Source organism: Planococcus citri, chromosome 5 (genome assembly GCF_950023065.1).
Source record: "Planococcus citri chromosome 5, ihPlaCitr1.1, whole genome shotgun sequence".
NCBI classification, from domain to species: domain Eukaryota; kingdom Metazoa; phylum Arthropoda; class Insecta; order Hemiptera; family Pseudococcidae; genus Planococcus; species Planococcus citri.
Genome location: NC_088681.1, coordinates 35396658 through 35421930, shown reverse-complemented (window position 1 = coordinate 35421930; position 25273 = coordinate 35396658). Strand labels below are relative to the sequence as shown.

Below are 25273 nucleotides of genomic sequence, written 5' to 3'. Positions count from 1 at the left end.
GAAAACAAAAGAGTAGAATGTTCTATCAATTTGGGAGACAATACGATACGCCCAAAACTATATAACCAGAGACAGAAAGAAGAAATGGCGAAAAATTGTCTTTCGTTACCTTATCGTTAGTGTGGCAGCATTATCTTTCCATCAAAGGTTTCAGATCAATAAAATAATGAAGGGGAAAGACATCAAATTTAAATTTGAAGGAGCTACAGCGAAAGAACTTTTTTTTGCCCTAAATTGGCCAATTTTTCCTAATTTACTAAGCCTATTTAGATAAATCATTCTGAAATGCATCTTCCTTTAAACTAGTAAATTTACATAGATGAATTGGCCTTTCACTCAAATTTTGAAAAAGTACCTCCAGGAGACCCAAAAAATCTCCCCCTGAGTCTCGTATGCAAAAAATCGTGATTTTCATTTTTTAACTGTAACTAAAAGATGACCAACAATCTAAACAATTTTATGATGCATGAAAATTTTTTAATTTTTTAAAGGCCATGTTCTACCCAAAAGTAGATTTCAAGCTGGACTAACATTGGACTTGGTCTCACAGGGAAACATCTTTTTGCAAGGAAGTCGGCCAAATGCCAATCTTGCCATATCTAAGTATAATAGGTACCTTAATTTTTTTCATTTTTTTTGAATTATGGGGGTAATTTGGTGAGGTCAACATTTTTTTCAAAAAAAAAACTGGCTTTCCAATTTTTTTTTCTTTCTCAAAGCCATTGGGGAAGATTTCTAAATTAAAAAAATATGAATACCTATTATATTGGAAATTAAAAAATTCGTCGTTTAATTATTATGTTTGCTTGTTTTTTTTTTCAGAAGAAAAAACAGATGTATCAGCGGGAATGCGGATTCTTTAAGTCATAACTTTCGGTGAGTTTTCAATTATTTCATATCTTTCATTTCTCGTATGTAAGTACGAGAAATAGACTGTAGATTTTTTGTGTAGCAGATTATAGACCGATTAAGTAAGCAAACAGATTCTTTTCTTACCCCCAAACCTAACGAGAACCATTGCTTCATGTGAATACCTTTCACACTTACATCAAAATGTTCAATCAACTCAAGTTTGGGTCTAATAAAATCAGGTTTACTGGCAAGAAACTGAAGTAATCCTGTGATGAAAAAATTGGTGGACAATTTTTGATAATCTGAGATCTGACTTTAAAACCCCTCAAGAAGTCTGCTTGAGATTTGAACTTGACCGTGATGTTTGGAAAAGGTACTGTCTGAAACCCTCAAAACCTAGATTTCAGCTTCTCAAGTTGATTTTTATTTTTACTTTTGACGAATTCTTGAAAAATCAAAATTGACAATATTTTCTACGATTTGTGCTTTTTCAAAATTTATTCATTGAAAATGATGAAAATTAGTCTTGAAACTAATATCAACAACTTCGGACTACTGAATTTCAGCATTTTCAGTCATTCTGCGTGATTTTCATTTTTTTTCAGAATTAAAAAAAAATAATTTCAAAAAGTTGTGGAAATGAATTTGAGCAGCTTAAAATTAAGTACAGGGTCATCCAAAAAAAACTTTACCATTTCAAACGCACATATATAAGACAACAGTGCATTTTAGCGCCGATCTCTTGGCAGCACTGAATTTCTTGAAGAATTCCATTTTTAAAACACTCCCCACAGAGTCAGTTTGGTATAAAGGTTTGGCTGCTAGAGCGATTTTTGTACAACTTTTGAAAATCAAAAGCTTGGGTACTGAGCAAAAAGTTTTATGAAAAAGTTCAACTGTCCGCGTGGAAAGAAGCCAGAGGGACTCAAAATAAACACCCTCTCCATAAAATTTAACAAATAATGAATTGTGGTGGGGTGCTCAATAATCAGTTCAGTGCAGTAAAGTTGAACTGAAAAAAAAAGTCGAGCACAACTTGCACGATTTCAAATTCGTGATGAAACAAGAGGATCTCGACTTGATTAAAGAGCATCTTCATTTGAGCAGATGAGAAATTTTTAAATTTTGGAGAAATCAAAAATCACGCTGGAGGCTCCAAAATGGCTCGAAATTATGAAATTAAAATTTTTAGGTTGGTTTTGAACAAGCTACAGACATTTGTGCAATTTTCAAAAAATTTCTGAGAACAGAAAATTAATGATTGTTTGAAATTTTTTCCTTAATAACTTAATATCCTGGTCAAAAAAACACACTCGAGGTGTCTTCCTTGAAATAAATTCAAATCTGAATAAACCTTGTCTTTTAAACTAGGTACCTAGTCGAGAATGAGCCACAACTTGATTGCCCGAGCAAAGTGTGGGCAAAAGCTTTCAAAACTTTGTGTTTCGAGAAGTAAAAAATGGCCCTTATTTTGTCGAGCCTTCTTCAGGAGGCGTGGGTCCTGGGAAAACTGCCCCCCTCCCTCAACGGTCCTGGAAACAGCTGTGTGAATGATTATGCTGCATTTTAACTATAAAAATCACACGTTGTTCAGCTATAAAAATTTGCATGCAAAGATTGGGTAATTTTTTTTTCTTTAAATAATTCAGTTTTTAGATCTATACTTACTTGACTGATTCTTAGATTCATTCAATACGATAGAAAGAGAAAGGCTGATGTGATCTCATTGAAGGAACGTTTCAAACAAGCAGTCCTACCCCATCCTGATTCGAACTAAACCAATCTAGATCCAAAAAGCATGTTCTAAAATCACCCTAATCACCATTTTAGGGGCCCTAGATCATCATTTTCAGATTTTTGACGAATTTTTATTGACCTAAAAAAGGCACACCTACAATAGGTATACCTACAACAAAGTCATATGGAAAACACTATCTATTCAAAGTACTTAAAAATTGACTCACATGAAGCAAAGATGCAGGTATTTCAAGCTCAATAGATAACTTGATTTTCTTACGTAAAAGCACAGATACGATTAGGTAAGCATTTACATCAAAACCTGCTCACAAAATCCCAAATAAATCTGCTCGAATTCTCGTAAAATAATCTCGAAAATATTCTTTTTCCATAACAATAGCGTAAATAACGCATTACCTACACTTTAACCGTGTAGAGCTCGCGAATTGAATCTTTACAAAGGCGGTTACAATTGAAGGCAAAGGCAATCCGCTTTACAAACCATTTCAATTTTTTTACTCTCTCGCGAATAAAATAACAAAACCGGGAAAAAGGGGGGTAAAATTGAAAAAAAAAACGACATAAATCAAGTTTTCTATAAAAACCGAGCAACTCTAGCGCCATTTTCCACCACTGTCTGGCGTTAAAATAAAAAACCCCCGGTTTAATTAACATCGCCGAGAATGCTTCGCGCCGTAACAACAATAACGTAATGTACGTAAAAAAAAATTCGCGATTTGCCTCGTACATTAACCGCCGCACTCCATCGCTGTGTCTTTGAGAGAAAAAGGCAATATGAGAGAGAAAGAGAGAGAAAGGAAAAAAAACACCCAACATACGAATACATAGGAAACGATTGCTGCGGCGCAGAGAATATTTTCAAACACCTGATGCCATTTTATAAGCGCATTATCGTTACAAATGCTCTGCACAAAACGCTAATCCCACTTTCGTGTATATACGTTCTGCTCTGTCTGTGTATCTCTTTCTGAGCGAGCAGCTTGGCTTGTTCATCTAGGCTGGAGGCTGGTGTATATGCGATTCTTCCTCTACCTCTTGCTCGCTCTTGATGGTACGATTTTCGCAGAATATGAGAATAAATCCGACGTACTTCCTGCGTATTTAAGTAAAGATCGTAACGATTATAATCCTCATTTTGTTACTAGTAAATGACGGATTAAAGCCGCAAACATTTGCGAAAGCTTCATTTGTTTACATAATCTATACACACATACGCTCCAGTGGTGGCAGTGTGGCAATAACCGCATCATACGCTTGCAACGTACGTATTAAGTATTTATTTCTTTCTTTTTTTTCCTCTCTCCGGTGGAACAAATATTTAAAAAAATTTTAATTACAAGCTTTTAAAGCGTTTTGAAAATCCCTACTCGATGGTTTTATTTTTTTAAATTATTTTTTAGCCAGCACACGCGCCCGAGGATTAACGACTAAAAGCTCTTCGACGTGCTAGTGCTTACCTATGAATGTTTTACATCGGTTTTAATGCTCCCGCGATATTCGCGAACCATCGAAAATTTCCAGTCATATTATCAACTTGGCGTGAAAAATTATCGAATCCATTATAATGCTAGATATGTGTAGGTATAGGTAGGGGTAGAGGTAGGAGTACCTGGTGTACATATTTTGCTCGAGTATACGTTTAAAATAGGCAGTCAAAAGGCTACATAACCTATACGTCAGTGCTGCGGTCATTTCCGCAGAATCACACTATACTACAGACAAGTGCGAGAGGAAATATCGGACGAGCTGTCGCTAAAGCTTTAATCCACAGTAAACTGAATGTACGATAAAATACAAATTTCCAAAATCATCAATCATCATTGACGCTGCATTATTGGTTTTAGCCCATTCTCACTCGTATATGTATACCTCCGTATTAGGATTTGGAAGCATATTTTACGACTGTGTGGCGGTGTTGGCGGTACTGCATGTAGATGTACGTACTGTAGGTACGTAGTAGTACGTACCATCGTAAAATGCTATAATCACTTGACTATTATTATATGAAAATTACAATTCTTTGAAAATCGAATGTGTGTACTTTTATTGCTCGGCTTCTTTGAAGTACGCGTCGGAGAAAATTTACCGCGTACTGCTCGTCCGTGTAGGTATATCTTATTTGTAGACGTTTGTGTGCAGTTTTTCATATCTCAGGGTATATGACCCAAAAATATCTGGGGTTAGAGTTATGTGTTATTTGTTGAAAAATAAATATTCGTTAGATGTTGCCAGAGGTGAATGTCACCATAAAGAATAAAGATTCCATCTTGTGGGATGTTACTTGGACTTACTTGTTAGAAGTAGGTAACTTAATAATTATGTAGATGTTTTTAGAAATGTACATTCTATTGCAGTGTAAGATAAGCCATTTTGCCCAAATTTTGGGGAATGTTTTGTTGCCAGAGTGGATGGAGGGAGAGCCTCTCGAAGTGTCCACTTTCGATTTGAAGAGAATCACGATTTTTGGAAAGACTATGGTCTGAAACCTCCAAACCAAAATTTCAGCTTCCCAAATTGATTTTTCAATTTTTGGCGGATTTTTGAAAATTTAAAATTGATTACAATATTTTCGTCGAGTAATACTTTTTTAAAAATAGGGGTAACAGCCCAGTTTTTTACCCCCCCCCCAAGAATTTTCTAAAAAATAAGCCACCAATGTCATAAATCAATTTGAAAACCATATTAACATGTTTTGTGCTTCTTTTGGAACACAATGTCCTTGAAAAGCTGCATTTTCCATTCAATGTTCATGGTTCAGGAGACTTTGAAAAATGTAATGTGAATTTTAGTCGATTTTCTTAACAAAATTTTTAAATAGTAGATTATGCAACTAGGGAGATAATGTGATTTTCAAGAAATTTTGAGGTTTATTTCCCGAGCGAAGTGAGGGAAGTAACTCAAAATGGTTGAAGATCACATTATCTCCCTTGTTCCATAAAATATTTTACGTTTTTAAGGGAGAAAATCGCTAGTTTGTCCACGTAGCGATTAGCGAGCGGGAGATAATGTAGCGGATTATCTCCCTAGAAACGTAAAAATGAGTTTTGATTTTAAGGATGGGTCGCACTAATTTCCATCAAAATGAGTTTATGAGTACATCGCTGAATGCTACACACTGCGGTCTGTTAGATGAGCTAGTTATTTTTCATCAAAATTGTTTTCCAACAATTTTTAGGGGTGGGGGTAAAAAATAGGGAACGAATCAAGCCCAGTTTTCTTTTTTTTTACCGGGTAAAAAAATAGAAAATCCATATTAATTTTTGTTCTGAATTTTTTTACCCCTCCCTATTCTCAGAATTTTTGCTCGCTGACGATCGTTCAAAGGTGTGATATCAATTTTATTCATTTTTGGGGAAGTACTTGAATGTACAGCTCTGAACTTTTGCAAATAATATTGTCCAAAGAACACTTTCTACTGTTGATTACATCTATGTAAATAATCAGCCAAAAAAATTGAATAAATGATCGATACGCCTCTAATATAGGTTTTCTATGAAAGCAAATGAAACAAACAAAATTGAAGACTTTAAATATAGCAGTAAGTAACATGAAAACTGAAAACTGGAGCAGAAACTTTCACAGCAAATTTTTCACCACATTATATCCGCAAAAAATTTCCAAAAAATAGTTTCTTTTAAAAAACAATGTGTTCATCTGGTGGTCCAGGAATTTTAGAGTCCAAAAATGCGTGTATTATTTTTTTTTTTGTTGAAAATTTGCACAAATAATCTTTATAAATTCTCAATTTTATTCTCAATTATGTTTTCAAGCAATGGATACACTAATAATAACGGAAAGGGCACTTTTTGGCGTGATTAATTAATAATTTATTAGGAAACGTTAAATCTATGTTGTTACTATTGAAAACACAGAAAAAATGGAGGGTGGGGGGGGGGTAAAAAATTGCGAACTCGTTTTTTTTGCAAAAAATATATTTTTTTGGTGGACCTAATGAAAATAGACTTTTGACAAACACCGAATCTTGTCAACGAATGTTTTCCGATTTCAATGCGCTTTTCAGTTTTTTGCTAGCTTCATTAAGTCAGAAGAAATTTCAAGATATGTCCTGGGGGGGGGGGTAAAAATATAGGGCCGTTACCCCTAATTTAAGTAGCTTATCAAGATGGAAATTTCTAAAAAAAATTAAGTTTTAAAGCCAGATAATAAACTCCTTGTCCTCACATTAAAAAGAAAACACATTGTTTTTTTGCCTCTCAAAGTACACATTTTCAAAAGCTTTCGCCCTCGTTTTGGTCTAGCCTGTTTGTTTTAAAATTAACTTCTCAAAAAAAAAAAAAATATCATTCAAATTCTAAAATTTTAAAAACTTAAAAATAAACTCCTCCCATAAAAAAAACTCGTTTTTAAGCATCTCGAAATGAAAATTTTCAAAAGCTCTCGCAAACAAATTTCACATTTGAGACCTACAAAAATCCAAAAAAGAAATTAAAAATTTTCATAAGTCATATGAATGTACATCAATTGGAAAAATTTATATTTTTCTTCCAAATCAGCCAACAACTTTTCAGTTCGACTTCAGCCCCCTCTCAAAACCCTCAACACATCATAGCTTCTTCTTTAAAAATGGGGCCCAAGATGATATTTGCCCCGGGTCCGTATCGGCTCTCGACAACTCTAGCTGTTTCAGATCACGACTTGAACTTTGTCTTCTAACGTATTATAGGGTCGTTTGGCTTTTCAAAATGAGAAAATAAAGTACCAACAACAATAATTATTCTTCATCATTCATCATTTTTCCATCAATAATTCCGAGACTTCTTTTATCAAACAAGTCTAACAAAGGTGTCAAAAAGGAGACAAATGATTTTCACAATATGTAAGAACTTCTCCAAACGCTGAAACTTTTCGCATTCGAATCACAAATATTGAAAAAAGAATAATTAATGTCGTTTTTGGTCGTGCTCGTGTATTTTTCACGAATCAAATCTCTGGGGAAGAAAACTGCATACATCGAAGTTCGTTGCGCGGTTGGTTAATCTATAAGAGCTCTTTAGGAAAGAATTATTCGTAATTTTCATTTTCATCTGTCACTTGCTTCGTGTCATCGTCACTAAGTAATTGAAATTTCTCTCGACAGATTTAACGAAAACTGGAGTAAGGATAAGGGAGTTCATATAAGTAAATATTGAAAAAAGTGTACAAAAATTTAAACTGAAGAAAAGGGATTTCATGAGAAAATTGGGTAACTGTTGATAGACTGAGAGAAATTTGAAAAAGCAGCTTTACTCTTATAATATGACCACTCCCCTCCTTCCTCACTCTCCAACCATTATCATGAATTTCTATTCAACCTACATTTCGCATTCAGCATTTATCTCCTCATAACCTAATTACGTACATCGAAACACGTAACTTAAGCTTTTACCCCTTATGTTTACATTATATCGACCTTGCGACCCCTTCTGTCTTCGCATACAACTTTCAAAGATCACGTGCCCACCGTTTTTCTTGCTCTTGCAAATCTATACCTACATAATGAAATTTTACGATAATTTTCCATCGACCCAGCTTGGCACCGGCGGTGCACCGGGTAGAAAAAAAAATGCGCCCACTTATTTGGAGAAGGAAAAAACGCGAAACGTAGCCATTACTCGGAATAACGAACAGCCGAGCTCATTACATTAATTTGAAAGTCGTGATTCAGCGCTTTTCGAGTATAAGAGGGTCAACTCCTCGACTCTCTTTTGCTACCGCGCCGGATTGCGCGCTCTTTTTAGTTTGGCCGCTTCGCCCCTCGCCTCGCGCTGCTCTTCGTCTTCTTAGAACGTTTGATCCGTATAATTGCTCCTTTAATTTTTCCACCGAAAACACGACGATGAAGAGAACGGTTTCTAAATGCTGTATTTTTTCTCTCTTTCTATTAGTATTTCAAATCGGCTGCTGTGTTTCTCGAATCAATTTTCATTCTTTGAAGAGATTTGCTCGTATCAGGTGTGTGGATCTGAGAAGGGAACTGGAAGCGAGGAGCATTGAGATTTTTTTTCTTTTGCAGGAGTGCATCATTTTCACAAATATAATCCGAGCTTATGTATACGTATAGGAACAGGAACAGAAAATTGCACCCGCGACTACGAGCACGGATACCTCCAGAATCGAGCACCAGTAGTCGCGGTGTGTTTATATCCGCGACACAAAACGAAATTTACTATCTGGAGGATTTGCATACATTAAGCGTATACTATGTGTACTTGAGGTACGTTTGTCAAGAGGGTTCTATTACCACAGCTTGTTCACTTTACTCATACCCCTGTCTCCTGGTGTAAGAATACGACACGCGATTCGAAATGAAACGTGAGTAACTCCAAACTTGGCCCCACACGTATCAATTCATCTTTTTCTGGGAGGGAAAAAATATGAGTAGGTACCTTGGATTTGAACTGAATTTACAAAGACAGTTCATCTCGAGCTGGAAGTGTCTTATATGAAATTCAAGCAGGGTTGAGAACAGAGCATGGTCCCTGGTGCAAGGAGGTTGTTGAACTCCCAAGCCCATTGAAATTTATACTCTTCTTTTCACTAGTTTCTGTTTTCAAAATGATAAAAATTGGACTGAACTTCAGTTGCTACAATTTTTAAGCAACCAGGCATTTATTATTGAATTAAAATTTCGTTTATTCTCGTGAAACGTCACTAAATTTGTAAGTCAACATTTCAAAACCAAAGCAATATTTTTTTTTTTTTTTTTGAAATGTTAGCATAATTTTATTTGGTAATTTTTTTGTTGTTTCAAATCATTTTTGAGTATATTTTTTTCAATTTTTTTTTTCAAATTTTCAGGACATTTTCACTGAATGTGAGGTTCTGAGATATTCTGATATATTTTCACTCATTTTCGTAATTTTTTTTTCATGTTGTGAATAATTTTTTCCATTTTTTTACGACGTTTTGAACAAGTTTTCATCATTTTTAGTTATTTTTGTTTGTTTTTTCGAATCATTTTTTCAATTTTTCAGACATTTTTACAAATATTTTTTTGCCCTAATAAATAACTTGAAAATGATTCGAAATTACAACAAAAATAAACTTCCACGGTCACATGATGAGTTACACGTTAGAGAAGTGATTAACAGTTTTACTGAATTTTAAAATTATTGCTCCTTTTTAATGTTTTACCAATATATTTGACGAAGAATGTATTTCTATGACGAGTTTTTTACATAAAAAACATCAGAAATGATCAATAGTTGATTTTTTGTTCATTTTAGCGAGTTTTAAAAAAAATAGTTTTTCAACATTTTTTCACTTCCCTAAAATTTTTTTTCGGAAGTGGAAAAGTTATTGAATTTTTTACCGAATCAAGACCACGAATACATGAAAAGTTGGCAAATGACATGTAGAATACAGTGAGTGTGTAGAAAATGCACAAAAATAAAAAAATGAAAAAAATATGCAAAAGTCGATTTTCAAATTTTCTCCACAATTTGTGGACCAAATTGTACCATAATTTTACCATTGATAGAGAACTCCCCGAAGTATAAGTGGTACAAATTTCAGCTTCATCCGTGCAATAGTCTTCTCACAGCGCCCTCTCAAAGTGTCACTAATCAAATAGTGCTTTGCAATTACCCCACTCTACCTTATATTTTATCATTTTCACTCTTGTTTTCACCATTTGCTTACTATGTTGTTGGCATTTTTTCAGTGTTTTCCCCTAATTTTTAACGCATTTTGTTGAATTTTCTGACATTTTAAGTGTTTTAACACTCATTTGTTTAATATTTTTCAAACATGTTGTTGCAACATTTTATTCAATTTTTTACCGTTTTGAGTAATTTTTTATATTTTTGTGCATTTTTTTCATGACTCATTCATTTCCAAACTTTTTTTTTTCAATTTTTAAAGAATTTTTATAATGTCTTATTCAAGTTTTCGTCATTTTGAGTTATTTTAAAATACGTTTTCTGATTCGTTTTCCCACAAATTTCCTATTTTATAAGAATTTTTATCACTTTTTTCATTTTTTGAATTTTTTTGTTCATTTTTTAAAGGAATATTTTGTGTATGATTTTTTTAAATAAATTTTTCAATTATTTTTGAATTTTGCGCGGTGTTATGGTATTTTTGTGCATTTTCGTTTATTTTTCTTCAACTTCTCCATTTTACAAGTTCTTTTTGAGAGTTTTCCTGGTTATCTGAACTTGAAGCATACTGGTAATTTAACGGGACACTCTGTAATTTTTTTATGTACCATCTGAATTCAAATTCCATCCACAAATTTCATTTTTTATAGCTTAGGTACTCGGAAAGTCACGATACCTACGTTTATTTCTCCGCAGCACATTGAATATTTAAAATTGAAAGCTCCAAAGGATATGGTTCGAGGGTAGAAAGAGTAAACAGATAGGGAGGATGAGAGTACGAACGCTTTCTTTGTCGATGAAAAAAAAATCAATTTAAATACCTATATCGTAGGTACCGAGCGAACGTCACCGCCGCTTGTGCCTCAGAAAAGCTCCAACAATGCTAATCTCCATAATCTAGAATTTCCCTAAATTTAATTTCTATTGAAATGAAGTATCTTTGCGCTTGGTATCGTCTCGGAGCAGCTGTTGAAAAAAAGCTCGTCCACGTAGGTACAGATAGGTAGTGAAAAAATATTCAATTTTTTTCACTACCTTTGCGACACCATCGCAGGAAAACTTTTTAGGTAATGGTTGAGTCGAAGTCGAATCTACACACTTTTTACGCCATAGCTTTATATTAACGCGAAAAAGCCTAAACTATGGGACATATCTTCTCTTTTTCTTTTTCACTCCGTGCAAAAAAACACATACCTACACATTCACCTTCATTGCAACTTGCAAAGACACAAGGTGGGAAAAAAGAGAACATATCCTAAAATAATATATATTTCTATTAGGATCGTGATATAGTAGGTTTTTCACGTTAAAAAGAAAATGCCTGCCAACGATAAATCCAATTTAGACCGTGAGATATCGAAAACAGGTGAACGATTATTAGGAAATATTACCTGCCTTTTTGTATTTTGACTGGCGAACGGAAGGAAGCAGAGCAAGGAGGAAGGAAAAAGAGAGCCTAATGCGTACAGAGAGCCCGAAAGAAGCGGCGAGGCGAACAGGGTGCTGTTCGTAGGCGGATAAAATCATTTTAAATCCTCGGTAATGTAACATTTTGTGAAACGCGGACGAAGAAATAGAATTTAGTTAGTATTGGAATTCCGTGTAAAACGCTAGGTAATAATAAAATTTATAACTTAAACGAACGGCATTCTTATAATCCTTGGTGATTTAGTACACTCTGGCTGGGTTCTTCTTCTCTATACCTTATAGTATAACCTGCACACGCACACCGAAATGAACGAGCGATACCTCTATACTATACAACACCCAATGAAACAAACTCCAACTCTCCCGACACGAAAATATACCCACCTCTCTTTACCGGGCTCAAATCTCTGCCGCGAGACCGTTTTCCTCAAAATCAAATAAATTTCTCGTCGAACGTGTACCACCTGCCCCGTTCTCTGGGCCTGTTCGCCGCACATTTCGAACAAGAGTAATGAAAATGCCATTAAAATTAGAAATATCTTTTATCCCTCTCTCTATTTTATAAGCCAGCCAACGTTTACGAGCCAAGAAATTTTCACAAATTCTACCTCCCCTTATCCCCGGACATCCCTTTCTTTCGATATAATAAACCAACCGCGCATTGACCCAATGCTATTCTATTCCAAGTTACCTATACAAGGCACTTGTTGCTCGACGCGTGTACATATCAACTTATTTTTTTCTTCTCTGTACCTTTGATAAATACTATTAACCTCGTATCGATGAAAAATATCCTTTTTTTTCTTTTCTCCGGCGGCTATCGCGTTGAAGTAAATTTTTAGGTCAGACTTTGGGAAAACCTTCGTGATTAATGAGATTGCCGAGACTTTACCGAAACTGTAACGTTCAATCAAATCATCCCTCGTAATATGGATGGATTCTTTTTTTCCCAATCAGATAGAAAACCAAACTACACATAGGATATCAAACTTTCGATAAAAGCAAGACGAAAAATTAAGCCTATAGTTTCGACTACATGTACCTAGATATATTTTGACCTAATTCAATAAACAATTACATGCATAAATTATTCGGAAGTTTTGTCAAAAATGAGAAAGAAGAAGGGAAGAGCTCCACTGAAAAAGCATGCACTTATATCCAAGTACGTTTCTTGAAGCAGAAAACTGAGATTTTTTGGTGTAGGTATCGAGATTGCTTGCAAGGGAACCTTTGGAACTTGCATTCTTCGATTTGAATGAAACCACCCATTCACCAAATTTCAAACCCTAAAATTCATTTTTGAATTTTTGACGAATTTTTGAAAATTCAAAAAATTTAAAAAAGCTGTTTTGAAGGAGATTTTTAAACTTTTTCATGAAATATACATTTTTTCGAGCAAATTGAACCAACGAAAATAATTTTTTTCAGTTCAACTCCAAAAAATTAACAACTAGGTACTAATTTTGGACCATTCTGGAGCCCCAACAATTTTTCAATGTTCTCCATAAATTCAAAATTGCTCTGGAGGGGCCAAAAATAAAATTTAGCCCCTATAACTTTGGTTGGTATTTATTAGGCCTTCTCTCGACCGTTTCTTGAAATTCCAGAAGTGCCAGTTCAAAAGAAAATTGTCCACCAATTTCTGGAGAAAATATTAAAAACGTTGGAGGCGTCTCCAGAATGGCCCAAAACTCACTATGCTTTTAAAAAATTTATATTTCATAAAAGAATTAAAAATTGCCGTTTTAAAACAGTTTTTTAAAAATTTTTTTAGTTTTCAAAAATTCTTCAAAAATTAAAAAAATTAAGTTTAGAAATCGAAACTTTGGAATGCAAAAATTCAGTGACCCACGCTTCTTAAAAATTACCAATTTTACAAAACTGATGGAGGAAAAATGACAACTCGAAAAGCATTACCCGAGTACAAATAGGCTACAAACACAATCTGATAAAAAGTACCTACACCTACACACCTGGACCTACGAATTTGAACGAATCTACAAACTTTGTACGTCGCTTTGCTCGACCCAACAAACACACATAGTAGTAGGCTGTACCTAAATCGATTTTTAAACACTTTTTACATATTTGGCTGGGTTTTTGATACATCGTCGACATATATATGAGAGGAATTCTTGCCGGAATATGGTTTTTGTCGAGTCTCTGTGCATTGATGTACCAAAGAGCTGGTGAAAGAGAACGAGCTCTCGGAATATACGTGATATGAAAGATAGAGGCATTCGTTGCATTCCACGCGAAATGGTTAAACTTTACATTCCGAAGTTCTTCTCGCAAAACTACATCTACATAACATTTGGACACGACCCTCGCAGTCGCAGCATTTGCAGGGTATATCGTCGGTTTCAACATACGTTCTCTAACGTAGTTGTCATTCTTGGTGAATTCTAACGTTTTGCAGCGCGAAACGGGAAACTTAATTTTCTCGAGTCGAGCTTTTTTTCGTCTCTATTTTTTTGCCCCGACTGGCTGCAATCCTGGCTTCCTGGCGTGTATGTTGGAGCTTTTAGCGAAACGATGCACGATGCAGGCAGGGTGCATAGGGAGGTACGATGGTGGTCTACGTTCACTACATCGCATCGTATGTTATGGATGAAATGAATCCGCATTTTTGAAATTACTACGGTAATTTAGTCTAATATGGTATTCGCATTCTCTGATTTTACCATGTACGAGTACTACGTATTCCACACCGAAACGATTAATTCGAGAGAGGGTTGTTTAGTGGGTGTTTATTTGTACATATACAGGGTGTCCTATCAAACGTCTGTTATGCTCTGGATGATTTGAGTTTATTGCATATATCTACCTAGGTATATCTATTTTGATGGAAAAGTGGTTTTAAAATTTTAAGTGAAGATTTTTTGGCAGTGTAAAAAGTTAATCCAAGTTTTTGTTCCATCGCCTTGGAGAATTTTCATTTTTCTCTGTGAGTTGCCTGGTTTCAAATTTCACATGGAAATATTGCCACTTGTTAGCTTCATGTTACTTACGGAGTGTCATGCCCATTCAAAATCTTGTATTCCTCTAATGCTGTTTGTTCTCTGAATAAATATGTGTAAAAATGACAGTCAGAGGAGTCAATGACCTCAGGAGGCTAGACAGACAAAAAGATAGGAAACCTTAGGAAGCCATACTGACGGGTCAATGACCATAGGAGGCCAGACAGGTAGACAGGCACTCTGACAACCTCGAAAAGCCAGACATAGGCAGACAGACGACCATGAGGGTTTAGACAGATAGGTCAGTGACCTTAAGAGAACAGTCAGACGGGTCAATGACCTTAAGAGGAGAGACAGATGACCTTGGAAAGCTAGACAGAATGAGTCAATGATCTTAAGGGGCCATACAGGCAAACATAACACCTTGAAAAGCCAGACAGACGGGTCAATGACCTCAGGAGAACAGTCAAACTGGCATAAGACCTTGGAAAAGCCAAACAGACTGACTGATGACCTTAGGAAGTCATACCTGACGGGTCGATGACCTCAGGATGCCAGACAAACGACCTTGAGAGACCATGCAGGCAAAAATATACGACCTTGAAAAACTAGACAAGTACCTAGGTCAGTGACCTTGGGAGTCCATATAGACGCGCCAATGACTTTAAGAGGCTACACAGGAATACAGCAGACAAATCAATGTCTTTGAAAGGCCTGATAGACAGACAGATCACCTTGAACAGTCACACTGGCATTCAGACAATTTAAATAACCTAGCCAGATAGATGGGCAGACGACCTTGGGGAGCCATACTGACGGGTCATTGGTCAATGACCTTGGGAAACTAGCTATGTAGGCAGGCAGACGACCTTGGGAAGCGGAACAGGTGGATCAGGTGGATCAGGTTGCCAGAAATCAGTAGGTTGTATTTCCATGTCTATTTTTACAAATTTTCGTCAAGTATTTTATTGATTTTTAATTCAAAAGATTGTGGTTATCTACTGGTAATGAACGAAGAGTATCGATCACACTATTGTTTTTTAGCCTGATTTTCCTTAGAGCAAAGCAAAAATAAAACTTTTATAGCTTATCATGATTCCGGGACCAAATCCGTTTTGGTACCTCAGGAATCCATTTTCATCAATATTTTCCATGTCTGATTTTTTTTCTGTCGGAACACAAAAATTTCAACAAAATTCACTAAAATTCGGTATTTAGGCTTAGTTTGACGTACAAATTAAGGAGTTTGACTGGAGATGGCCTTGAGCCAATATTCGCAGATGATGTCCAAATTTTTGGAAGGGGGTAGCGAGGGGTGAAAAAGACCAAAAAAGTCAAACTAAAGACTAATTGATAGGAAATCAAAAGTTGTATTAAGTTACACTAGGGTGTTCCGCACCCTGGGCTGCTCCGCAGCCCCAACCCCGGCTCGCGCCTCCCCCCAAAACATTGATAATATTTCCCCTGAAAGTTCAAAATTAATTATGAATTGGCAACGATTTTCTCTATTGTAAAAATAAAAAATTCTTCGTCTCAAGGTTTTCATTTTTAGTTTTCAGTTTTATTTTTGCACTTTTTCTTGTTTTCAGTTTTCGATTCAATTTCAGTTTTTGAGTTTTTCTTTTGTTTACTTGGATGTCATTCAATTTTCTTTGTTTAAATTCACTTTAATTATTATAACTTTTTCTTGTTTTTATTTTTCATTTTCAATTTTTTGTCTTCAGTTTTATTTTCGCATTTTTTCTTGTTGTTAGTTCTTCATTCAATTTTAGTTTTTTTTTGTTTTGTTTTGATATCTTTCAATTTTCTTTGCCAATTGTTTTCACTTTTATCATCATCATCATTTCTTCTTGTTTTTATTCATCAATTTTCAACATTTATTCTTTTTCATTCCTTTTTCATATATTATTTCATTTTTTATTGGATTTATCAACTCCCATAATTTTTCTGTTATCATTTTTTATTGTTTTATTTTTCGCTCATTTTTTCATTTATTCATCATGAATTCATTTGTATTCCTTTTTAACCACATTTGTTTTAATTCACTTGAATACATTGTTCTTTGTTTTTTTTTGGGGGGGAGGCATTAATTTTTTTCTCAGGTTTTATTTTAATTTTCAAATATTTTAATTTCCTTCATTTCTTTTTTTGTTTTTCAATGATTGAGTTTGTTTATAAAGGTTTTAACTACGTTTTTGTTTTTACATTTTCTTTTCATTCAATTGTTTCCTGGTTCTGGTTTCAATTTGATCTGATTTCTTTTGTTTACATTCAGTTTTTTCAAGATTGATGCGGTTTCAATTTAGATTTTGTTCAATTCATTAATTTTTTTCTTTTCTTTTATTCCTTATGCATTCATTTTCCATTACTTTTCATTCTTTGTTTCGTGACTTTAACCTTACATTTTATTTTCGTTTTCAAATGCACATATTAATTTTCTCCGATTCTTTGTTTTTTTCTGGTTTACTCACTTTCTCAATTTATTTATGTAGGTATCTTCTTCCTTTGTTTAATTTTTTCCTCACTTCTTTCAAAAATCATAAATTTTCAGGAGAAATAGTCGGCTGTGAAGTATGAGCTGGATGTTTTGTTTACTATATTACATAATATAAAAAAAAAAAAAAATAAGAAAAATGCCTAGCAAATGAGAAATATTCGGCCATCAAATGAAAGCTCAAAGTTACAATTGTTCAAAATTATGCATTTTTAATTTTTTGGGCTCAAACCAAAAAATGTTGACTTCTAAATGTTTCATGACATATCTACGCGTCATGAGGAACATTTTAAAACAAAAATGAGGAAAATCGGTCCAGTGAGAGAGGCTCACGGGCTGGACAAAGGTTTTCAAAATTCTTTTAATATATATAGATATCCAAAATCCAGCCTCCTTCCTGTGTAAGTCGGTGATGAGAAAATAAAATCAGATTCTCGGTGGTTTTTTTTTTGAATTTTTAAATTGTATTATCAAGAGATTCAGTCTGACTTATTTATTAAAATGTAAAATGGGTTGGTATGCGTGTGAGTGCTTCTGTTTTTTGATTTTTTCTACTTCTAATATGTGACCCCGCCTGACAAAATCGACCATTTCGACAAAAAAAAGTGTCCAAAATAATGACGTTTAAAATGAATCTTAGGGGTTGGAAGATCAGATTTTTGAAAAAAAAACATTTCTTGAAATTTTGTCGAAATGGTCGATTTTGTCAGGCGGGGTCACATTTATATACTTACATTTTTCCAAATTGTAAAATAAAATCATCGCATGAATTTTAGACATATACCCAAGGCTCCCTGAAAGGGCGCCAGGGCTTCCCAAAATGTCGCAATCCAATTTTGTAAGTATGAAAATTGTGAAACATACCTTTTCGTTATTTTCTTCCCTAGTTTTACCCAGACCCAAAACACGACAGACATCTACATTGAAGGACACCCTGTATACTACAGACATTCTGCACATAGGTATACGAACATATAGGACCAGATTTGGTAAAACAGTGTTACGAGAAAGAGAGAGAACGATTGTAATTTCGAAGTTATTTACTTAATTAAAAAGTTGTTTGGCGTTTAAATGGAAACTTTATATAAAGAGTAGCTATGTTTATAAGCAAGTTTTGCAAATTTTCAGCATTTTCTCGCGTACTATATTTACATTTTGTTAATTACGACCTTATACCACTCCTACTGTGTACCATGGTGTGAAATATACGTCGCCGTAGGTTGCGTCGTCGTGTCGTTTGTAGCGAGAACGAACGTCGAGAAAATCTTTTCTGCTCGCAGATTTTTATGGCGTTAATTTCGTCGTCGTGTGTCGTTCTGTTTTGATTCTCATACATTATACGTGAAACGAAAGGGTTCGACTCTTTGGTTAGAAACGTTTTGGGAAAGGGAAATGGGAATTTTTGAAATGTCTATTGCCACCATTTGTAACGATTAAATTTCATAGGCGTAGTAGATTTTGCAACTTGTTATAGTCGTTAGCGTATTAAGTGTATAAGTCGAATACTTGATATAATTTTCAACGTGCTGTGCATCTGCGACCTGCTCCATTAATGCAGCATGCAGCTTGAAGAAAATTCAATGAAAGGTACCTATACTCTATAAGTATACTAAGTAGGTAGGTATATAAGGAAGAATATATAAGAAGGAGAAATTATGCTGATGTCGGTAGAAATCGGTATAAGAATTAAAAGATTAGTATAATGATGGAAAAAGAATCTTCAATCGAGTATTTTCATTTTCAAAAGGGGAGAAATAAAGTTTGAATTATACGAGGAGACGTTACGTTTTCAAATATCGAGTCTGTAACATCTGAATAATCGAGTGGATTTTGGTAACATCTGATACCTTCCTTGGAATTGATTACATCGCGATAAATATTCGAAGGGATCGTACTGGGGAATTATTTCAATTGGAACTTATGGATTCTTAATTGAATGTCTTGTTTGATGGAGTTTTGTCAAATCGTGTTAAGTTTGCTGTCTTAATAGAAAAATACAATTAATTTAGCTCATGAGAGTTGCATCATTTGCTATAGCTAATAGGTATGTAGATGTACATACAAACTTCTGCTCAACAAACAATTTAAAATGGAACTCGAACAAATGAAGTTTAAATTCAGTAATTTCACATTTTAAGCATCAATCTTCCACACCTGCGACGACAAGTTTGAGTATAATTTCCTCGTAAAATGTCCATTATGAAACATTATCGACACGAGAAAGGAAATTAAAATATTCTCCATGGGTTTAAATTAATATGTACGATCGATTACCGATAATTTTCTTTAGCACCAATCAATCAAACAAATCACCTTTTAAACGTCTTCCTGTCGTTTTTAAATATTCACCTGTAGTACGATGAGTAGATTGTACAAGTTTTGTATGAAATGCACGTGTGTGTTACACTGCAACACGTTATGTGTGCCCTGTGCCCTGCCTTGGCGTGTATCTTCGTGTTTCATCGCATTAGCTAAATTGTCACGTTTAACGTGTACCTAGTTTACTTATGTACGATGTCGTCTCTGTAACTGTTATAGACTAAGTATAATATTGTGAATTATTCAAAACAATACCGATGGTTGCCATTACATCTTCCGATGTATTCAATTAACCATTTTGTACCCTTCTCTGCCCCGAAATTACCTTTCAGGCTACAAATGAACATTGTTGTACGCCAGACTCGTGCAGTGTTGAGGTACCTCTGGTCCTCCGTACCTATACGATAATGTCGCTCGTTCCTCGAATTGTCTCTATTATAACACAACTGAAAAACATCTTTTAAGAAGAGTTGTTTACCCCTTTTTTTTCATAACGATTTAGTAATGTGACTCTTGTACGTAGTATTCAGACAACCATATATTATTACAACAATCTTTCCAGTCACAAAATTAAAATTAATACCAATTAGAGACGAGACGTAAATCCTTTTTTTCCCCCTACCCAACAATACATCCGACGACATGTTCTGAAGTAACATGCTTCCTTCTCTCGTGCTACGTATATTTCAGCTCTTGTAAGAAATAATAACATGAATCATGTGCACGATTCTGTAAACATGTAGTAAACGAATTACCACATTTTTCAACTTTTTACTTTACTTTGGCAAAATTTTCTTCTCTCGTATTTTTTCCATCCTTTCGTTGTACTTACTTATTGATTTGGTAAAGATAATGATTTTTTTTTTTCAAAAATATAATTATTTACTTTCAATAAAACGACATCCCTACGAGTATTTCAATTTTTCAAAATGAAATTCAAAAAATTCGGATTTTTGAGAAAAATTTGTTAAATAAGGTATCTATTCTCAAAATGATGAAAATTTCAAAGTTGTTTGAATTGGCACCAATAATGAATGGATTTTTTCAATACAAAACTATGTTATTTTTCTGAAAAAAATGTTATAACACAAATCAGTTTTTCGGTCCCTTCCTTCTCGTCTAGATTTTTTTCACTAGTAAGGAAAGTATCGCAACCTGCAGAAATAATTTTAAACCGGGCACAGCTGAATCGAAAAAAATACAAAAATACATCAACAGTCAAAATTTTAGAGGGTAAAGTGCGTTCTTCCATTCTTGGTGAATTTTTGAAAAACAAAAAGCCAAAAATGAGAAAAAAAATCAAAATGTTCTGGAGCCTCCAGAAAATTTTTGAAAGGTGGTTTTTTTTCAAAATTGTATCTAATGGAGTTGCAAAGCTAAAATTTACTTTACACCCTGGTGTCAATATGTTGATTTGATTGAAGGTAGTTTCAAGCAGTTCTGGAGCCTCCAGTCATATTTTGGAAATTCCAGATTTTTAAACTGCAATAATGAAATGACTATCCAAATCCATTTTGGAAATTTTTAGCAACCATCAATTTATTTATTTTGGGTTATAACCATACATTCTTCCTGTAATTTCATAATTTTTTGGGGGAAATTTAACTTTAAAATTTTTTTGAGATTCTATTAAGACTATTCAAAATTGTTTAAAACAGTTTCCAATCGATTCAGAGGGTTCAAAAATAGGGTACATACCAAATTTCAGATTCCCGGGTCAATTTTGTGAAATTTTGATTTTTTGACATTTTTCATCCTTTGATTCATATATATATTTTTTTTTGAATAATTGTGACCATCAAAAAAATCCAGGGAGATAAAAGAAAAAAATTGGCTCAATTTTGAAGAATCAGAGTAAGAGATTTGAATTTGGTAAAAATAAACCAAATCATGATTTTAGTGATGCACCCATCGTAATTGTCTGGAATGGACTGAGGAGGAGAAAGGGATCAAAACATTGAACAGGTGGCACAGCCCAAAAGGGAGGGAACTATCGCATTAAAAAATAATGCTACTTTGAGAACCACTGCCTCGACATTGTTTGACTGAGAGGCTCAAATTTCTTCCACCAATTTCTGCCAAAATCCAATGTTTAAGTTCACATTTTTGCTATTTTAAAAGTTGGAGGAGCAAATTTCATTTTTAAAAAAAAAAAAACTTAATCAAATACTCCAACTTTTTTGAGCATACTTACATGGAAAATAGAACGTATGAGAATCAATTACCTGTAAAAATTTGGATTCTAAAAGATTCTAAAATATTTCAAGTGTGTTTTTTCTTCTTCGAAAAAATCAACTTTCATCAAATCAGCTTCCGGGAAGTAGAAGTGTTGCTCTTGTAAATTATTTGTATCGAAAGTCTTGTAACGATAATTCACCGATACTATACATCCGATAAAGGTAGCAGAGGACAGAGGGCACAGTGGTAAAGACGACGACGACAAGTAGAAGTTGAAAAGAAACCGCGAGTATAATACTCTTATCTCCAATGTACCGAAAATGTTATTAGAAAAACATCGAATCCATATTAAAATTCATGACATGAATATGTAGGTAATACGCTTTCAGCGCATTCCGAACATTTATCATCGACAATGCGTTCTCCATGTACCGTTGTTGTAAAGGTAAAATTGTTTTTATGCATATCAGCGCGTTTCTTTTGAACCGGTGAACTGGTCTGGTATCGACACGCCTCCCACCCGCCTCTATTTAACCCGATACCATCTCAAATTTAAGCAGTTTTTTTTTCTTAGCTGCAGAAATTCAAGTCGAGATTCGAGAATTATTCGCCGGTGGAAATTTTCAACGAAAATCCGATTTTAAAAACCGTATACCTGGGTAATTATTTTACATCATCGTGTATATTTGGGGAGAATTTCGACAAATGATTTAGCTTCGAGATTTAAACGCTGGAAATTTGATATCTTTTTAGTGTTACTTATTTGAAAGCCGAGATGCGACGCTGTGAGTTATTTTTTTAATGATTTATTGGCTGAGATTTGTAAGGTTTTATGTATGGTTTCGTGTGCGTTGAAAGCTTCGAATATCTGAGGTGAAAATTGAGTAAAATGTGTAGGTGAGGAGGTGTGTTCGTGGGTGAGCAGTTTTCATGAAGAAATTTTCACTCTTATCATGTTATCACTTTTTTTTTTCTAGGTACATTTTATATTATTTGTTTTTTTGTTTGTTTGTTTGTTTATTTTTTCAAAAATAATTATGAGTGATTTTTTTTCAAGCCACTAATCTATAGTTCAATTTGTTTTTTTGTTTCAGGTGAGTACAAATTTTTGTCATGAGAGTAAGAGGACATAATGATAAGTGAGTCAATTTTTTATTATTCAAGTTTTCAATAATCTGCCAATTTTTTCTGCCCATCATATGAACTGGTTTGCAGCCCAAAGAACCTGTTCACATCTAAGTTGGATTGGTTATCTGCATTTCTTGTTGCATGTTTCATTCAGCAACCCCTATAGCATTACACCCTCCTCGGGATGATCTTGCATCCGAAAGAAAATCCTGGCTGAAAAATTAATTTCCAAGCAACGTGTTACAAAGCATGACGACCACTAACCGACTGATTTTAGTAATGGTGAAGTATTTCCTCCGTATCCCGTTTCTTTCTTTTTTCTCTTTTTTTTTTACTTCAAAACATAGTAATCCATTGGTGAGAAGTTAACGTTTTGATTACGTCGACTACATGACATCGTACACGCTTCCAAAAAGCCAACTTCTCCCCTTATAAGATGATTACATCTTGTACAATGCGACCGCAAAATCGACCACACAATTTCTTCGGCTTTAAGTTGTAACCCTATGTTTGAATTTGTCCACCATTCCGCCACCCCTCGCCTTATTCGTAATATGGAGTCACAGACACACCACTACTAAAGTTAGAAAAACCTTGTAATGGTTTAAAATGCGAATAACGCGTCCCCAAATTCAATACAAACGACTAAAGACTGTTTAAAGGTTTTCTTCGTGTCGATTGCGAGATGCGGCGGAGACGAATTTTGTGGCTAAATAATTCAGTGCAGAAAAAAAGCAGCTTTTTCCCTCCTTTGGTTAATACAAATTGCATGTTTGGCCTGTGGTATGGTAAAACCGTTCTTATTCTAAACTAGATTCGTTTTGAACGTTAGAGCCAAACGACTTTGAACCTTCAAAGGATTTAAAAGGTTAAAAGCACCGACGAATGGTTTGAAAATTGGATAAGATACAGGGTAACCAGTGCTCATGACAATGCTTTTTTCTATTCTTCGTCCGAGAGTATAAGTTTGAAAATATGATTTAGATTATTGCATGTAGGTATTCTACATAGCATATACGATGTATCGAAATTTTCAACGTATGTGTCATTTTTTTTTGTCAACGATATGAAAAAAATCTCGAATATCTTCTACGTTAATATAACGAAATATTCGATGTAATATGTATGTTTCGAGTTACACGGAAAAAAGGTATCTTTTTGAGCGAATTTTTCAGATATTTTTTGTGAAAATTCGAATGTCTCCAACAACGATGACAAAAAAAGGCTCATCTCGCTTTTTAGTTTGTCTATATAAAGCATATGGTAGTGACTTTTGAATACGTTGAAAATATCTGGAATTATTTTTATTTCGTTTAAATTTACATCCACATTTTTTCATTTCAGATTTGTCTCGTGTTCTGAATTCCTAAATTTTACTCTAAAAGAATCCCTCGCTTGTGAAAATACTTCAAATAATAGATGCGTATCTGTTTTTCCACGAAGAAAAAAAGAGAAAACATTCTGAAAATACCATCTCTTAAAAAATATCGTTTTTAACGCAAACATTTTGTAAAAATAGATTCAGAAATCGTGTAGGACATACCTAGTTCTGCGATATAGTTGCGAGTAAATCGTCAACATGAAATTACTTCATTTCCCTTTAGGGCTTTTAAAAAAGAAAAAAATCAATTAATTGATAACACTTAAAACGGTCTATTAAAAACCCCATCGTTTAAGGGAGTAAAAATATAATGAAATTAACGACCTAAAAAAAATCTTTCCTTTTCTAAACCAAAAAAAAAAATCACCGTATCTTCCAATAATATGCTTTTCATGGTTATTCTCGATGAGGTAGGCTAACAAAATACAGCAGCATGCAGCGAGAGAAAAAAATATCTACACCAAGCATACGCGTATCTCTAATTACTCGCTGACTCGTTTCGTGTTTTTTTTTCTGTGATAAAAATTTGCATTTTATTATGTCCCTACAACACTCCGTTGGTTTATTTGCGAAAAAAAATTAATTTTCGGAATTAAATTTTTCAGAGTTGCAGTTCTATTCAATGGCTGCAACGCAGAGAACACAGCGTTTTGCAATAATCAAATTAAGTTGCTTTTTTATCTCGTCGTAAATAAGGTACCACGAATATTGGGGAGAGAAACATTCGTTCATTTAAATGCTGCCACCACCGAAGAATCTTTAAAACGATATCCCGCGAGATTTCAAGAAAAAAAATTCCCCCATGTTGGCATAACGTTGCCCTTTTTGTTGATTCTGGTAGGATTTCATTGAACGTATGAAAAGAGTGTGTAGTACACAGTTTGTGAGAAATTTATCCAAGTGAGTTGTGGAGAGAAAAAAAAAGGAGAAAGAGGATGCTGAGAGGTGAGGGGTAGCTTTTGAGGTTCTCTTTCAAGAGCAGATGAATAATCGCGAAAAAAATATATTGGGGAATTTTAACCAAATTTAATGGAGACCTTTCATTTTTAGTTGAAAGTCTCTCAGAAAATGGAGGGGAGATATGGGTCTTCAAAGAAGGAAAGTGTTCATAAAAATCATGGTTTTTTTCGCTCTACCCCCTACCTAACTTATTTTATAAGAAATGAGCACTGGT

At 34.3% G+C, this 25273-nt stretch overlaps 1 protein-coding gene across 3 annotated transcripts in view; it reads left to right on the top strand.

Moving 5' to 3' along the window:
- Positions 1-25273, top strand: part of Ddr (discoidin domain-containing receptor 2) — a 283685-nt gene that overhangs the window by 92447 nt on the left and 165965 nt on the right. For all 3 annotated transcript variants that reach the window (XM_065365262.1, XM_065365264.1, XM_065365260.1), the window contains exon 4: positions 823-876. The gene's annotated coding sequence lies outside the window, so the exon portion shown is untranslated. The remainder of the gene's footprint in view (positions 1-822; positions 877-25273) is intronic.